The sequence below is a fragment of the Nerophis ophidion genome, linkage group LG05, assembly GCF_033978795.1.
Source record: "Nerophis ophidion isolate RoL-2023_Sa linkage group LG05, RoL_Noph_v1.0, whole genome shotgun sequence".
Taxonomy (NCBI): domain Eukaryota; kingdom Metazoa; phylum Chordata; class Actinopteri; order Syngnathiformes; family Syngnathidae; genus Nerophis; species Nerophis ophidion.
This window is the reverse complement of record NC_084615.1, coordinates 71,363,802-71,377,230: the sequence shown is the minus strand read 5'-3', so window position 1 is coordinate 71,377,230 and position 13,429 is coordinate 71,363,802. Positions and strand designations below refer to the sequence as shown.

General features: G+C 41.3%; 1 long non-coding RNA gene across 2 annotated transcripts in view; it reads left to right on the top strand.

Moving 5' to 3' along the window:
• LOC133552409 (uncharacterized) overlaps positions 1-13,429 on the top strand; it is a 95,494-nt gene that overhangs the window by 44,119 nt on the left and 37,946 nt on the right. Inside the window, exon 1 of one of the 2 annotated variants that reach the window (XR_009806710.1) lies at positions 4,691-4,797. The exons of the other annotated variant lie outside the window; for it this stretch is intronic. This is a non-coding gene — a long non-coding RNA (uncharacterized LOC133552409). Of the gene's footprint in view, positions 1-4,690; positions 4,798-13,429 lie in introns of those variants that run through there. 2 annotated transcript variants of the gene reach the window in all.

Genomic DNA, 13,429 nt, shown 5'->3' with positions numbered 1-13,429 from the left:
CCCACCTAGTACCAACCTTGTCACGCAAAACACTTCACCCTTGCTCCTGATGGGTGCTGGTTGGCGCCTTGCATGGCAGTTCCCTCCATCAGTGTGTGAATGTGTGTGTGAATGGGCAAATGTGGAAGTAGTGTCAAAGCGCTTTGCGTACCTTGAAGGTAGAAAAGCGCTATACAAGTACAACCCATTTATCATTTATTGACATTATCAATAGACATTTATAAAAATTAAAAAAATGAAACAATAGTGTCACAGTGGCTTAGACTTTCATCACATCTCATAAACTTGACAACACACTGTGTCCAATGTTTTCACAAAGATAAAATAAGTCATATTTTTGGTTTGTTTAATAGTTAAAACAAATTTACATTATTGCAATCAGTTGATAAAACATTGTCCTTTACAATTATAAAAGCTTTTTACAAAAATCTACTTCTCTGCCAGCATCTCAGCAGACTGGGGTAGATCCTGCTGAAATCCTATGTATTGAATGAATAGAGAATCCTTTTAAATCGGGATAAAAAATCGTTTTTGAATTAAGAATCGTATTGAATTGAAAAACAAACAAAAAAAACTATATTGAATCGAATCGTGGAACACCCAAATATTCGCAGCCTTAATAGTCATTTTCTATATCGCACGGAGACAAACCTGCGATATATCGAGTATATTCGATATATCGTCCAGCCCTACGAGTGAGGTCTAGGATGCTTGTTGTTGAAGGAAGCGGACTTTTTTTTTCCTACTCTTTTGAAAGGCCTACTGAAACCCACTACTACCGACCACACAGTCTGATAGTTTATATATCAATGATGAAATATTAACATTGCAACACATGCCAATACGGCCGGTTTAGTTTACTAAATTACAATTTTAAATTTAAATGATAAATAAATGGGTTGTACTTGTATAGCGCTTTTCTACCTTCAAGGTACTCAAAGCGCTTTGACACTACTTCCACATTTACCCATTCACACACACATTCACACACTGATGGAGGGAGCTGCCATGCAAGGCGCCAACCAGCACCCATCAGGAGCAAGGGTGAAGTGTCTTGCTCAGGACACAACGGACGTGACGAGGTTGGTTCTAGGTGGGATTTGAACCAGTGACCCTCGGGTTGCGCACGGCCACTCTCCCACTGCGCCACGCCGTCCCTATTTCCCGGGAGTTTTCGTCTTCGAAATGTCGTGTAATGACGTCACGGGTTTTTAGGAAGTAAGAGCGCTGCACACACACACAGCTAAAAGTCGTCTGCTTAAACGGCATAATTACACAGTATTTTGGAGATCTGTGTTGCTGAATCTTTTGCAATTTTTTCAATTATTAGAGCAGTCACAGTAGAAAGACGGAGTTGGGAAGCTTTAGCCTTTAGCCACACAAACACATTCCTTGTTTAAAATTAAAATTCCTGGAGGTGACATGTTACTATGGATGAATACATGAATCAAGACGGAATGTCAACCAACAGGTTTCGGTGAGAAAATTGTGGTTAAAAAGTCGCTTCTTACCGGAGAAAAGCTGACCTTGTGTCGTCCATAGCTGGTGTCGACTCCCTTGAGACACTGCGTGTCAAGACACCCGTGGATACACCCCTCCGACTATCAGGTACTATTAAACTCACTAAAACACTAGCAACACAATAGAAAGATAAGGGATTTCCCGGAATTATCCTAGTAAATGTGTCTAAAAACATCGGAATCAGTCCCATCCATCCATCCATCCATTTTCTACCGCTTATTCCCTTTCGGGGTCGCGGGGGGCGCTGGCGCCTATCTCAGCTACAATCGGGCGGAAGGCGGGGTACACCCTGGACAAGTCGCCACCTCATCGCAGGGCGGAATCAGTCCCAATCGCGTTTTTTTTTTTTTTACTTTTTGTTTTTTTTTCTAGTCCGTCGCTATCAATATCCTCAAACACGAATCTTTCATCCTCGCTCAAATTAATGGGGAAATTGTCGTTTTCTCGGTCCAAATAGCACTTTTTGTTGGAGGCTCCCATTATAAAGAATGTGAATATGTGAGGAGTCATCAAACATGTGACGTCATCGTCTGCGACTTCCGGTAGAAGGAGGGCTTTTCTCTTAGCAGCGAAAGTTGCGAACTTTATCATGGATGTTCTCTACTAAATCCTTTCAGCAAAAATATGGCAATATCGCGAAATGATGAAGTATGACAAATAGAATGGACCTGCTATCCCCGTTTAAATAAGAACATCTCATTTCAGTACGCCTTTAAACTAAGCAAAAAACAAATTATTTTCTCAACCTTTGAAGATGCCTGGCAGAATAAAAAGAGGAGCTTTTTGCAGACAATGTCGATTTTTTTTATTTTTATAATTGCTTTCTTACATTTTCGGACAGATCCCTGCAATTGATTGATTGATTGATTGCTTTTATTAGTAGTTTGCACAGTACAGTACATATTCCGTACAATTGACCACTAAATGGTAACACCCGAATAAGTTTTTCAACTTGTTTAAGTCGGGGTCCACGTTAATCAATTCATGGTACAAATATATACTATCAACATAATACAGTCATCACACAAGTTAATCATCATAGTATGTACATTGAATTATTTACATTATTTACAATGACTTGGCGGGTCAACTTAAATGATGTGGTGGACCACGTCAAACCGTATTCACTCGGTGATCAATGAGTTTGCAAATCATTCTTCCATTCTGCCGCTTTGGACTGGAGTGGGAGCTGCATGCTTTTCTTGTCGTTATTAGGTAACATCTTGCACTTGCATAGAGCATTTTTCTTTGAAAAATGGCTAAATGGAGATGATTACCCATTGAGACCACGACGCATATTTAATGTCAGGGACGTGATCCAGATCTGACGTCAGTAAAATTTCAAGCAATTTCCGCACAATAACTGAGTACCTTGAAGGTAGAAAAGCGCTATACGAGTACAACCCATTTATCATTTATCATTTATCATGGTAACATTAGTCAATATGGAGTGACTTTTTTTGGTCCAGAAGATTTACCTTATTCCTCATAGAAATATTTCTTGCCACCTTATGTTTCCATTTTATTTGATCATTTATCATTACACTCACAAATGTCAATCAAACAATCAATCAATGATTATTTATATAGCCTTAAATGACTAGTGTCTCAAAGGGCTGCACAAACCAAAACACAAACCACAACGACATCCTCGGTAGGGCCCACATAAGGGCAAGGAAAAACTCACACCCAGTGGGACGTCGGTGACAATGATGACTATGAGAAACCTTGGAGAGGAACGCATATGTGGGCAACCCTCCCCCCCTCTAGGGCAGAGGTCCCCAACCACCGGGTACCGGGCCGCAGAAGAATTTTTTGTTAATTTTTATTAAAAAAATAAATAAATATATATACATTTTTATTTTTTATTATTATTAAATCAACATAAAAACACAATATATACTTACAATTAGTACAAAAACCTCCCTTTTTCATGACAAAGAAAAAAATATATATATATCTATATATGTAGGTGTGGGACAAATTACAAAACTACTTTTTCCCACACCTACATATTGCGCTCTACCACGGTATCGAGCACTATTCTCTGGATAATCCAATCAAGACATATATATATATATGTATATATATATTTTTTTTTATTAAATCAACATAAAAAACACAATATACACCTACAATTAGTGCACCAACCACAAAACCTCCCTTTTTCATGACAAAAACGTCCCTTTTTCATGACTAAGAAAAAAAAAAAATAAATAAATAAAAATGAACTTGCTGGAATGTGGGTTCGGATCCCAGGATGTCTTCGTGGTCTGTGAAGCCCTTGGAGGCAATTGTGATTAAGGGCTATATGAATACATTTTGTTTGATTGATTCAATTGTGTGGCGGACCACATTAATTTACGTGGTGGCTCACGTTGAATCATGCTGTGGCGGAACAATTGGAATGACCTGGCAGGCCACTTTAACCCTTGTGTAATGTTCATATTGTTGTTACTCAGCCAGCGTTTGTGGGTCTGATGGACCTGTTGCATCTTGTGGTTTTTAATGCATCACAATCAAACACTTTTACGTAGAAATACTGGACAGATGTTTACCTTATCGCAATAAACATCTGTTCAGTATTTTACCATAAACGTGTTTGATTGTGAGCCAGTAAAAATCCTTTTTTTTTTTTTTTTTTTCTTTGTCATGAAAAAGGGAGGTTTTTGTGGTTGGTGCACTAATTGTAAGTTTATATTGTGTTTTTTAATGTTGATTTAATAATAAAAAAAAAAAAAGTATTTATTTATTTTTTTATTTATTTTTTTAAATAAAAATTAATAAAAAAATATTTTGGGGCCCGGTACCAATCAGGCCACGGCCCGGTGGTTGGGGACCACTGCCCTACATGATGTACAATATTTTGATGGCCTGTAGTATTCAAAATTAATTTGATGGGTTTTGAAGACACCCATTTGAAATGATGCCACGCTTCTTAATTGATGTCCTGAGAGTCAAAAAATAGGGTCACAAGATGAGTCTTAAGTGAAATACATTTAATAGGAATGTCCGAATGGGCAACATTGGTTCAGAGTGCTAAGTAATTACAACCACAAGAATGTTATTGAATTTGAAAGTGGATTTGATTTTGTCATTCTAGTTTGAATTAAGTTAGGTTCTTCCCACAATGTCCTCCTAGAATGTACAAGACAGCTCCACTTGTTCTGTGCAAGTTGCATTATCAGGAAACCAAATGTATCTGTGAGGACTGTGTGGCATAACGATGCCGGATATGTTCTTCCAGGGATGCGTCGGACAAGAACACAGCGTGAGGTAAGATGTCAAATATTTATTAAAGTAATAAAAGGACTAGGAACAAAAATATTGGTGCTAAGCAGAAAGGCAAACAAATGGCGCTAGCATGAAGGCTAGGAATAGTAAGCGGAACACAAATACTAGGCACGAAAAGGGAAAACAAAACATTTAGCATGAGAGCTAAGAATAAACAAAGGCGTAGCGTGTAAACTAGCGAGAATATTCATACAAGGCAGTCGTCACTTGTTGCGCGAAGGAAAATTAGGATCCCAGCCAGAACTAACAAAAGGGGCGAGCTTAAATAAGGGAGGTGATTATTAAAACAGGTGTGCGGGAACCGAGAGTAGCAGGTGGAAACAATACGAAACCATGGTGACAGACTAAACAGGAAATAAGGAGGTCAAACGACCGAAAGTGGTATAAAAATGGAACCTCCATCCATCTTCTTCCGCTTATCCGAGGTCAGGTCTCGGGGGAAACAGCCTAAGCAGGGAAACCCAGACTTCCCTCTCCCCAGCCACTTCGTCCAGCTCTTCCCGGGGAATCCCGAGGCGTTCCCAGGCCAGCCGGGAGACATAGTCTTCCCAACGTGTCCTGGGTCTTCCCCGTGGCCTCCTACCGGTTGGACGTGCCCTAAACACCTCCCTCGGGAGGCGTTCGGGTGGCATCCTGACCAGATGCCCGAACAACCTCATCTGGCTCCTCTCGATGTGGAGGAGCAGCGGCTTTACTTTGAGTTCCTCCCGGATGGCAGAGCTTCTCACCCTATCTCTAAGGGAGAGCCCCGCCACACGGCGGAGGAAACTCATTTCGGCCGCTTGTACCCGTGATCTTATCCTTTCGGTCATGACCCAAAGCTCATGACCATAGGTGAGGATGGGAACGTAGATCGACCGGTAAATTGAGAGCTTTGCCTTCCGGCTCAGCTCCTTCTTCACCATAACGGATCGATACAACGTCCGCATTACTGAAGACGCCGCACCGATCCGCCTGTCGATCTCACGATCCACTCTTCCCCCACTCGTGAACAAGACTCCTAGGTACTTGAACTCCTCCACTTGGGGCAGGGTCTCCTCCCCAACCCGGAGATGGCATTCCACCCTTTTCCGGGGGAGAACCATGGACTCGGACTTGGAGGTGATAAAAATGGAACAAAGCAACATTATGTGAAGATCCGAGCAGCGGATCGCAACAGTATCCTGCTTATTGATCTAATCGCATATTTAAATAACATTTCAAATATTCATCTAAACTACCTTCAAAATTTGGAAAACATATAATTTGTTGCCTGTCCATGCCTCCTGAAATTAGATTTTACTTTCAAATATAATAATTAGACGACTAGGTGGAGTGGACGTCGGGCGAGTTGGTTGACTGGCTCGGGTGTTTGTTGCTTGCTGGGTTGCGGGTGGTTTCCTTCCTCTTCAATGGGACTACCTGCTGTATGCCCTGTGAGGGGGTGTGGCACTGGGTGTTGTCGGTGGGGCGTTGTAGTGTTTGGTGGGCCTGGACGATGTTTGAAGGGTCAATTGGCCGGGAAATCGATGGTGTTGTGGTCGGTGGGTTTGCCGGCCTTGGGAGTCGCCGTGTGTGGCCGTTGTTACGGATTGGGGGGTCGGTTGCCCGTTTGCATCGATTTCGGCGACTGCGGGCGTTTGTGCTGCAGATATGTTGTAGTGGTTGCTGTGGAGCTACTGGCAGTTGGTGTTGCTTTGTTGAATTGGAGTGATTGGGGGGCCAAAGTTGGTGGTCGCATGCTGATAGAATTGTGGGGGCCGGCTGGCTTGGGTGTTGACATGTGGGCAAGATGTCTTGGCATCTTACTTGGTTGGGAGGGGTCGTTCCTCGGTCTGGACTTGTGAGGACACATTGCTGTCTGCGGAGCTAGGATGCGGTGTTCCCGTTGAGCATGAGGTCTATGCAGTTTTTTGCGCTGGGTTGTTGGTGTGGACTCCGCAGAGTCGGGGTGTGACGGAATCCCTTTGGCGGGTGTTGACTTATGTGGGGTGAGCTGGGGTGAAGCGACTGTTCGCCCGGTTTGCATTTATTCGGGAACATCCTGGAGTTTTTGTGGACTGAAGTAGGGGAGGATAGACATGTTCGGACGCACGGATGGGAGTGGTGTGGCTTTTGTGGGACCGGGACGGTGTTTGGTGCTTCCTCTGCCGGGACGGTATTTATTCCGGTCGTTAGGATATTTGCAGCTTTGTTGAGGGGTTTTGGCATGTGTATGGGTACTAATTACGTTCATTAAGCAATGGTGACTGCCGTGATTGTTTTGATCACCTTGTTTGGCCGAGGCTGTCCTTTGTCACCGATTCTGTTCATAACTTTTATGGACAGAATTTCTAGGCGCAGCCAAGGCGTTGAGGGGATCCGGTTTGGTGGCCAGGGGATTAGGTCTCTGCTTTTTGCAGATGATGTAGTCCTGATGGCTTAATCTGGCCGGGATCTTCAGCTCTCACTGGATCGGTTCGCAGCCGAGTGTGAAGCGACCGGAATGAGAATCAGCACCTCCAAGTCCGAGTCCATGGTTCTCGCCCAGAAAAGGGTAGAGTGCCATCTCCGGGTTGGGGAGGAGACCCTGCCCCAAGTGGAGGAGTTCAAGTACCTAGGAGTCTTGTTCACGAGTGGGGGAAGAGTGGATCGTGAGATCGACAGGCGGATCGGTGCGCCGTCTTCAGTAATGCGGACGTTGTATCAATCCGTTGCGGTGAAGAAGGAGCTGAGCCGGAAGGCAAAGCTCTCAATTTACCGGTCGATCTACGTTCCCATCCTCACCTATGGTCATGAGCTTTGGGTCATGACCGAAAGGATAAGATCACGGGTACAAGCGGCCGAAATGAGTTTCCTCCGGCGTGTGGCGGGGCTCTCCAATTAGAGATAGGGTGAGAAGCTCTGCCATCCGGGAGGAACTCAAAGTAAAGCCGCTGCTCCTCCACATCGAGAGGAGCCAGATGAGGTAGTTCGGGCATCTGGTCAGGATGCCACCCGAACGCCTCCCTAGGGAGGTGTTTAGGGCACGTCCAGCTGGTAGGAAGCCACGGGGAAGACCCAGGACACGTTGGGAAGACTATGTCTCCCGGCTGGCCTGGGAACGCCTCGGGATCCCCCGGGAAGAGCTAGACGATGTGGCTGGAGAGAGGGAAGTCTGGGCTTCCCTGCTTAGGCTGCTGCCCCCGCGACCCGACCTCGGATAAGCGGAAGATGATGGATGAATGGATGGACCTTGTTTGGCCATTTTTGTATTATTTTTTTCTTTGTGTATATTTGGGAGTCCCCCGCCAGAGGGCAAGGCCTGTTGTGTTGTTTTTGGTTGTGATATTTGTTTGGTCAGGACTTTTGTTTTGATGAAGGATTCTGCCTGCCTCAGGAGTCAGGACGCCTACAAGGTCCTGGGTTTAGGGGGCTTGCCTCCTGTCCGTATAATTTTTTTGCCTCCTTAATGGGACGAGGGGCTTTGGGACTTGTGTGTAGGCTCCTCCTACTTACAGCATATACACCAATTGGATGTGACGATGGGAAAAGGATGCCTATATGGAGCTCCAGTCCTCCTTTCCTTCATCCCCTCCTTGACCGGCGGAAGCTCCGTGGGCTGCAGTTTGATGGCCGGCCAATCTGCTGATGATGATGCAAGGGTGAAATGAAATGTTGTTGTACTTGTGCAATGACAATGAAGAGCAGACCATTGTCATTTCTGTGCCATTACTATCCTCTTCATTAACTGGTTCTTTGTTATCTAGTCTTAGTTGGGGACCACTGTTCTATTGTGCATTTTCTTATGTTTGAGGCATTCCAAACACTCGAATGTGGATCGCATCACCAGCGCAGTCTTAAGCACAACATTTACCTCCCTTGTCAGCTGTATTTGCTAGTGTTAATTTACAAGTTAAAATGCATTAAAAAAATGTGTTATCGTGTCACATAAGGATTGCAAAAAATTGGCAGAATTCTAAACAAAAAGTGCAGGTCCCATTTAACATGACAAAAGCAGCCGTTATGACACAGCCAGCCAGTAGCAGCAGCAACAACAACAACAACAACAACAACAACAACACAGCACTTTCCTCATTATGCACCAAATACAGTTACAGTGAACAAGGTTGCCTTCACGAACCCCCGGAATTATGAGCATCATTATTACACATATCACTCTTTAGACAGTTTCTATGTTGTGTACTGCTGTAGTAATTGTGGCATTTTGCTGTGGGTTATAATACTTATTTTTGAATGTACTGCTTGTTCATTTTTTTAGTAGAGGTATTTTAAATACTTGTCTGTTCAAATAGAATTTCAATGCAATCGCCTTATTTTTTTTTTTTTCTTTGTCATGCAAATGGGAGGTTGTTGTGGTTGGTGCACTAATTGTAAGTGTATGTTGTGTTTTTTATGTTGATTAAATTTAAAAAAAAAAAAAACATTTTTTTTTTTTAATAAAAATGAATAAAATATTCTTCGGTGGTTGGGGACCACTCTTATATTGTGCATTTTCTTATGTTTGAGGCGTTCAAAACACTCGAATGTGCTGGTGATGCGATCCACAGTCTTGAGCACGTTTACCTCCCTTGTCAGCTGTATTTGCTAGTGTTAATTTAAAAGTTAAAATGCATTAAAACGAGAAAAATGTGTTATTGTGTCGCATAAGGATTGCAAAAAATTGGCAGAATTCTAAAAAAAAGTGCAGTTCCCATTTAACATGACAACAGCAGCCGTTATGACACAGCCAGCCAGTAGCAGCAGCAGCAACAACAACAACACAGCACTTTCCTCATTATGCACCAAATACAGTTACAGTGAACAAGGTTGCCTTCACGAACCCCCGGAATTATGACCGTTTCTATGTTGTGTATTGCTGTAGTAATTGTGGCATTTTGCTGTGGATTATAATACTTATTTTTGAATGTATTGCTTGTTTATTTTTTGATTAGAAGTATTTTAAATGTCTGTTCAAATAGAATTTCAATGCAATCGCCTTTTTTTTCTAGTCCTTCGATATCAATATCATCATCCACAAATCTTTCATCCTCGCTCAAATTAATGGGGAAATTGTCGTTTTCTCGGTGCGAATAGCTCTTGCTGCTGGAGGCTCCCATTATAAACAATGTGAGGACGTGAGGAGCCCTCACCCTTGTGACGTCATCGTCTGCGACTTCCGGTACAGACAAGGCTTTTTTTATCAGCACCAAAAGTTGCGAACTTTATCGTCGATGTTCTCTACTAAATCCTTTCAGCAAAAATATGGCAATATCGCAAAATGATCAAGTATGACACATAGAATAGACCTGCTATCCCTGTTTAAATAAGAAAATCTCATTTCAGTAGGCCTTTAATAAAAAAGGTCACATGTCAATGTTCCAGTGTTGGTCTCACGGCCCAAAATGTTTTTTTTTCAATTGCATACGTCAGCTTCAACATGCAGGCTCCTGCAAAAATGGGCCCTGATGAAGAATACTTCACTCTCTTCATAGCTAAAGAGCTGATAACGAGTGTTAACGAGGGTGGAGGCCAGTGTAGGAAAAAAGAGGTGATAAAGAGGAAGAGGATTGAGTGCTTCAATCCATCAATGGGAGGATTTTTTGTCAAAAGGATTTGTGGCTAATTAGAATGATTATAATAATGTAAAAATATTCAAATCTAAGGTCGTTCCTCCTTTTCAAGGTTTTAACCTCCGTACCATTTTTTAGCTATTGAAAAAAGCTTGAAGTTGAGGTCACATTCGGAGACATTACTCTTTACAAGGGATTAGATTTACCAAAACACACATCAATCAATCAATCAATCAATCAATGTTTACTTATATAGCCCTAAATCACTAGTGTCTCAAAGGGCTGCACAAACCACCACGACATCCTCGGTAGGCCCACATAAGGGCAAGGAAAACTCACACCCAGTGGGACATCGGTGACAATGATGACTATGAGAACCTTGGAGAGGAGGAAAGCAATGGATGTCGAGCGGGTCTAACATGATACTGTGAAAGTTCAATCCACAATGGATCCAACACAGTCGCGAGAGTCCAGTCCAAAGCGGATCCAACACAGCAGCGAGAGTCCCGTTCACAGCGGAGCCAGCAGGAAACCATCCCAAGCGGAGGCGGATCAGCAGCGCAGAGATGTCCCCAGCCGATACACAGGCAAGCAGTACATGGCCACCGGATCGGACCGGACCCCCTCCACAAGGGAGAGTGGGACATAGAAGAAAAAGAAAAGAAACGGCAGATCAACTGGTCTAAAAAGGGAGTCTATTTAAAGGCTAGAGTATACAAATGAGTTTTAAGGTGAGACTTAAATGCTTCTACTGAGGTGGCATCTCAAACTGTTAACGGGAGGGCATTCCAGAGTACTGGACCCCGAAATGAAAACAATGTGTCCGAAACAACACAGATAGCATTTGGGCAGGCTGGAAGGTCGATGCTGCAGCTGCATTTTTGTGTCCGCTTAATTAAAGAGTTACAATGTGCCACATGGTTTATTACGTGTATATGAAGGATTCAGACGCAAAAACAGGTGAATCCATTTTCCTTGTTTTGACTACCGTTAGCCACTACTTTATTCAAACGCTTTGAACCTTGCGGCTCATGAAATTGTGCTGCTAATTTGGAGATTTTTTTTTTTTGCTAACGGCTATAATTTTTTTGTATTTAACAAATAGATTTCAAAGAACTCCGACAAAAACACTGGATAAGTGGTGTTTTGTTTGAGGTATGGCGCCATTTTTTGGACGACTTGCTGGGGGTTGAGAGTGTACTTCCTGTTTCGTGCCGGAAGTATATTCCCATTGTTTTTATTCTTTTTGTAATATTTTCTCTATTTTGTTTCCTTTTAAACCCCCATTATTTACTTTTTACTTTTTTCTTTAAATTGATCTCATCTCTGTACTCTGCTGCTGGAATTTTAATTTTCCTGAAGGAACTCTCCTGAAGGAATCAATAAAGTACTATCTATCTATCTATCTATCTATCTATCTATCTATCTATCTATCTATCTATCTATCTATCTATCTATCTATCTATCTATCTATCTATATTCATCCATAGCGTTTCTGCTAAAAAATAATTTTTCATTCATCACTCCAAGCAATGCCTGTAAGTTTTATGATATAACTGAAACAATTCATACTTACTAAATTGTCCCATGTGTTATGTTTGTAGGAGTGTTTTCTTTATTTAATTTTTTTTTTATTGACGTCCAGCATCAGACATTCCTATACATTACATCGTATTTGTATACATCAAACATCTATTGTTTGACCTAAATGTCAACATATTTTTTTGTTGATATCTCAACGATGCCAACTCCTCACCTTCAAAAATTGAAAAACAGCAAAGAAACAAAAATAATTAAAAACAAATTAATAATTATATTAACAAATAAACACATGAAAAACATAAAATAATAATAATAACAATAATTATAATATATAGTTTTTTCCCATGTATTTATTTACTATCTGTTTATATCATTTTATTTTTTATTATTATTATTATTGTAGGAGGGTTTTCATGCATAATTGTATGTTCTATAGTAATGTAATCAAGCTAGGATCCTTAGCATTAGCGAATATGCTAACACATTTAAAATGGTCTGTGTTAGAATCATTAACTGACAATGTCATTCTTTTTGTATTATTTCAGTTTCATGAATTCACCAAAACGTCACCAGGGACTTATTGAAATTGTTCAGCTGATTGAAGAGCGAGCCTCTGCAGATAGTTGGTCCATGACGATGACTTCTGTTTTATTTGATCCTCCGTTTTACTGCCACGTAACATACATTGTTTGTAGATAGATAGATGGATAGATAGATAGTACTTTATTTATTCCTTCAAGAGAATTCCTGCAGGTGGCTATGATTATAATCAATGTGAGGATGTGAGGAACCCTCACACCGGTGACGTCACGCGCACATCGTCTGCGACTTCCGGTAAAGGCAAAGCTTTTTTATTAGCGGCCAAAAGTTGCGAACTTTATCGTGGATGTTCTCTACTAAATCCTTTCAGCAAAAATATGGCAACATCGCGAAATGATGAAGTATAAGAAAATCTCATTTCAGTAGGCCTTTAAGGTAGCTATATAAATGCTTGCAACATCTTTTGTACCGATATTTACCCGCGGCTTACAGTTTGGTGAGGCTAACATATGTAAAAACATTTTTTTCTCCTAAAATTTAGTGATTGCAGCTTTATACCAGCACATTTTAAAAAAATACGGTAAATCAATGTTTTTTTGTGAAGCTTTTCATTACAATTTTTGTAAAAAAACAAAACTTTAAACAAAGTTTTCTTCTTTTTTTTTTTTTTCTTTTCGCAATAACAAACTAATAGTATATGCTGGCCTTGAACATTGTGAAAAAAGATCAGTTTTGTCAGAGGAATGCTTATTCCATCACTGTCAGGTCAAACAAACACCCTTTTTTTTTTCTTTTTTTTTATCGACGTTTGCATTGACAGCTGAATCACAAGACAACAACAGTAGAGTAAACACACGATTCAGTTTATCACTTGAGAGAATAGTGATGATTTCACCAAAGTTACTTATTATCGACGCTTTAATTTAGAGACGATCACAGCAAAACAGACACAAAGTGAGCAAACATGGTCACTGATGTTGAATGACATCATCCAATTCTGATGCAGTGATTGGTCCTGATGG